We start from the raw sequence: 5,274 nt of genomic DNA on the forward strand, positions 1-5,274 counted from the left end.
AATTTTGTACGAAATATTCTACTTTTGGCTGGTTTCCACTTCCAAATGTAAATTTACAACAAAGTTTAACCTTACATGCTTGCACACCCTGAAACAGAAGATGGAGTGGAGTGTTAAGTTGCTGCGACTTGTAATTTTTCACATGTAGGGGGAGTTCTCTGCATCTGGTGCTGAGATCTCCCTATGGTAAAGTATAAGGAAGTTAAAAAAGTTTATTAAAGTTTTTCAAAAAATTAGTACAATTATTTTATGTTAAATATTAATGTAAATTAATGTTATGTATTTATTTTACATGTAGAAAAAAAAATCTACTACAGCACTACCAATTTTAAAGCAAATATTTCTTTAATGAATATTTATTAAATTAACTTTTTAAAATTTTTATAAAAAACCTAAAGGAAAATGTATATTTATTTAATACATATAAAAAATTACAAAATGTTATGTGTATAAATAATTTATAAATATTTTGAATTATATTATGTTATGTTATGGACTGTTTATAGAGCGCATTGTTCACCCCGGCGTCTCTTTGTGCTATAACATCAGGAGAGTAACATAAGAGAAGAGTACAGAGTATCTAATTGTCATATGCCTGCTCGAAAAGCCACATCTTCAATGCTATCCTAAATAGGGCCAATACATAACATCTGTGCCCTCCAGTTCTAGTTTTCCTGAATCTTGGAGTCACCAAGAGGTTGGTGGATGTTGACCTGAGAGTCCGGCATGGGGGTATCTAACTATACGATCTCTTAAGAAACCTTTGACCAAACTATACGATCTCTTAAGAAACCTTTGACCATCCCCTTCAGTATCTAATAAATTAAACAGCAAGTTTTAAATGTAAACCGCTGTTTAATTGTTAGTCAAAGGAGTGTCTTTAAATAGAGTGTGATCCGCTTTGTCCAAGGGATTCTAAAAATCAACCTGGCAGCCACATTCTCAATTAGCTGCAGGCTTTTTAGCCCACATCCAGGAAGGACCTGAAAAACGCTGTTAGCATAATCCGATCTGGTGCCAATAACGTTCACCATGATGGTCTTCATAACTTCCATAGATAGAAACAGTTTGATCTTCCTAATGGTTCATAAAAGGAATACACATTTAGAAACAAGCGCACTTATTTGTGGCTAAAGAGATAGACATTGATCAACAACAACACCCAAGTGTTTCACATCTAGTTTTGGGGAAGGTAACACACCCATTCCAGGTGACCAAAAGAAACTGGTTCCTAAAGAAGGAGTTTGATCAAATACCACAATTTCATTCTTTCCTGTGTTTAACTTTAGATGGTTTTGTTTCACCCACCAACTGATGAAGGACATTATATTCCTGAAGTGATCTAGAATAGATTCCAGAGTATCAAGCTGGAGTAAGATATGACAGTTGACAGCATAGTTAAGAATCCGATAGCCTCTTTTAGAAAACTCCATAATAAGTGGCTGAGTAAAGATATTAAAAAGGTGCCAATCTTTAATTCCCTGAAAGGAAAAATGTGCACTATCTGGGTTCTGTACTCCAAAAATGAGATAGGCAATTTATAGGAAACCTGTAAACACAGTCAATCTAATAAAATCTTGCGATTGACCGTGTTGAAGGCCATGGATAAATCAGGAAGTATAAGTGCTGAAACATGCCCATCATCCAAGTCCCTCCTCATATCATCTATAACTGAGAAGATCACTCTTTCAGTATTATGTTGTGTCTGAAAGCCACCTTGGTGATGATGCAGATAGTTCGAATCTGAGTGGAAAGAACTCACCTCCTGCACTATATAAGCTTCCAATAGTTTAGAACAAAAACAAAGCAAGGAAATAAGGGAGGACATTCTGAAGATTTTTTCAATAATGGAAGAATTGTAGCTTTTATAAAAAAAAGTCTGAGACTTCTCTTGGCCTTAAAGAGACATTTAAAAAGTTAGTAAGGGGGTCTGTCATAGAAGGAGCAATCCAGTGTATCACTTTAGGTTGACAGATATCACAAGGAGAGCCTGAATTAACTGTAGCTAACAAGCGGTCTACAAATTCAGTTATCAACTACGCAAACTTCTCAAGCTTAAAAATATTCTCATCTCTTTATGGTGAGTGATAGTCCACTTCCAGTCTACCAGCTACCTCTTTTTTGATGATTTTTTCCCTCAAAGAACCTATTTTAGTTTGTTTCAACTCTGTTGCAAATGAGTCAAAGGTTCGATGATTCTGTCCATATTGGAGAGAATATTTACAATATTAAATAGATATTTCTGAGAGTTTTGGGATCGGCCTATCTTATTAGTAAAGAATGTTGTCTTTGTTTGGGTAATAAGCTTCTTATATTTAAGCATAACTTCTTTAAAAGCTAGATTACTAGAGTCCTTATATATTTTTCAACAGTTCCGTTCAAGGCGTCTAGGTTGTAGCTAACCTGCCACTAGTTCTTTAGTGAACCAGGGAGCAGCTCTACTTTTTACTCATTTTAATTCTCGGGGGTCATGCTCAAGCAATGCCTTTTCAATTGAGCTGTTAAATTCCTGAAACACCACATCCGGATTATCACTAAGCATTGGTTTTGTAAAATCTAGTGTCTTTTGCAACTGAAAGAAAAGAAAAGACCTAGCTTTTCCAGAACAGATCCTTTCAATCCTCATTATTCCAGTCTGTGCCGCACTACCAGTCTGGGATGCCTAAGGGAAGTTATGCGCTACACAAGTGCTGTATAGATTGGAATGTTTCTTGTCTACCTTTCTCCAATTTTGTCCTATCTTTTTACATATCAGGGGTTATCTTTTTTCATACAGAGGATATGAGTAGATAGGTGAATCAAACTGTGGTATGACCAACTGCATGATCAATGTAATAATTCTCAACTGGGCAATTTAGGGACCAGACAAGGCCAAATTCAAGTTTGTGCCCCTTACAGTGCATGGGCTCAAAGAACTAGTTGTCTTTTGGGCAGGCATTTAGCATGTTTGCCCATTAGTTATACTCTCCTATTATCAATATATTATTGTGCTCTATTAATAACGAGCACATCGTTTCATAAAAATCAATAGGAAAATGAATCATATAATGTGGTAGGTGATAGACTATCCGAGCTCGGCGGAGATGGGTAGGTGATCCCTCGCGGACACGGGCAGAGTGAGCCAAGTCTGAAGGCTTACCCCGATGTACTGACCCGCCGACCACTTATGTGGTATTTAGCCCTTAACCCTTAGGCATAGGACTTTCCATTGAGGTAAACTGTATACCCATACCACACCATATACATGACACTAGCATGTTATTGAGTTAATTTTCTTTATTATTTTTCACTTTTTAAGGTCCTGATGAATCGCAGGATAGTAATCCGTTTGCGAGAAACATGTTGACCACTTGTTGTTTTTCAGAGCTCCACATAGGTCACTCTACCTAACGAGGTGACACTGAGTGAGCTTGTTTTCACGATTTTAACTGCAATAGGGGGACCACCAGAATAAAATTGTTTCCGGTACCTCTTACTGCATTTTAACCTTCACCTCAGGCTCAGTTGCCTCCCCGCCCACACACCCACACTTCACCATAGGGCAGTTGGATACAAAAGATCTCCGCCAAAGTGCCCCTCTTTGAGGTGTGCCCGTCGGGGATTGCACCGCCCCCCCGACGAGGAGCAACCGCCGATGATGAAGCATGACATCCTTCGGGGTGTGTGAGGCAAATACATCCAACAAAAGGAATGCCCACAGGTGTTACATTTACACCTCTGGTCACGCCAGCGTTTGCATAGTCCTTCCTAGCCTTCCCCTTCTCTTCCCACTCTTTGCAGGAACAGTTCAGCCCCCCGCTTTGTTAGCATAGACTAACAGAAACATCAGGACTTTATGACCAAATTTTAATTTAAACAAGAGAAGATCTGTCCCCAGAATCGGATCCATTTCCAGCTTGGTGGATATAAGAGATTGTTTCATGATAACTGCCCCCATCTCCTGTTTTACCCTCCCGGCAGTTTTCATTCAATAAAAAGGAGCCTTCTGGAATGTCCTCAAGTAGGGAGGTTGCAAAGGTGGCAGTTATCCATGTTTCAGACAACAAAATTATGTCTGGTTGGGCTGAACATATTTCGCAAATTTTCTAAACTATGTTTCACCAGTGATCTTGTGTTCAAAATAAATAAGTTATGTTCAGCAAATTGGGATTATTTTTTACATGGATCTATGTAAGTGAGTCATCTATACCTTTCCAATGTTGGTTATAACTCTTATTATTCTGTAATACTGTAAGCGTATGCATAGAATTAATTTAACTATTTAAAAAAAGTAGTTACATTCAATTTTAAATGTCCTATGGGGTTCTAGTTAAGCCCCTGCCTCTCTTATTTTCTATGGAAGGATGTTGCAATACCAGTGGTTAGATATGTGTGGTGCTGGGTTTTCTCCAGGTCTGAGCTGGAGTACATTTGCTACTATATTTGGTTATTTTTTTGGCTGTACAAACTTTAGAAGTGCAATTTGTGAATCACAATGGGCTTACTCTTTTGTGGGTGGATGTCTGTCCATCCCTAGATTCCTTGTCAGCCCTCTCTTAAGCCCTCCTTACCCCACCCTAAAGCCTTCCCCTTTAGTAGCATTATCCATTTTCCATCCACTGCCCAGTCCCTCCCACTATGTAGTAAACTCAAATGTGTGATGATCTCCCCATAGATGAGATACGAGAGTTGGAGATTGAGGTTTTCACAAGTAGGTTTGTGAATGGCATTATATGGTAAGTAAGTAGTACTGAAGTAGTATTTTGTAGACTAAAAAATGCAGTTTATAAATTAGGTCTCATATCTTCCTCTCAAGACACCAAGCATGTATTATGTCGAATTGAAAAAGGGACCTCAGTCCTAACCCCCTACCTTTGCCATTTCTCAGAGTTCGCAATGTAAAACCTATCCTTTTTGTAATTGTCAAATAGTTCAAAATGTAAACCATTCACAATGTAAAATCCTTTCCTTTTGCATTTGTCGGAGAAGTGACAACATAAAACCTCTTCCTATTACATTTCACAATGTAAAACCCTAACCTATTGGAACCATCAGACGTTCCTCAATGTAAAGCCTCTGTCTATGGTGTTTGGCATGGACACCATATTGGAAAACCTATTCCAATTGTATTTTTCTGAGAGCTCATAATATAAAGCTTCATTGTATAGCTTTGGACAATCAATTCTATAGAAAACTTCTTTATATATTATTTGTGAACATTCTTCCCGCTGTATTGGCCACAGGGTTAACTCATGCAAAGGCATTTCCTATTGTGTTTGACTGAGTTTCCGTATA

The sequence above is a fragment of the Lissotriton helveticus genome, chromosome 5_1, assembly GCF_964261635.1.
Source record: "Lissotriton helveticus chromosome 5_1, aLisHel1.1, whole genome shotgun sequence".
Classification (NCBI taxonomy): Eukaryota; Metazoa; Chordata; class Amphibia; order Caudata; family Salamandridae; genus Lissotriton; species Lissotriton helveticus.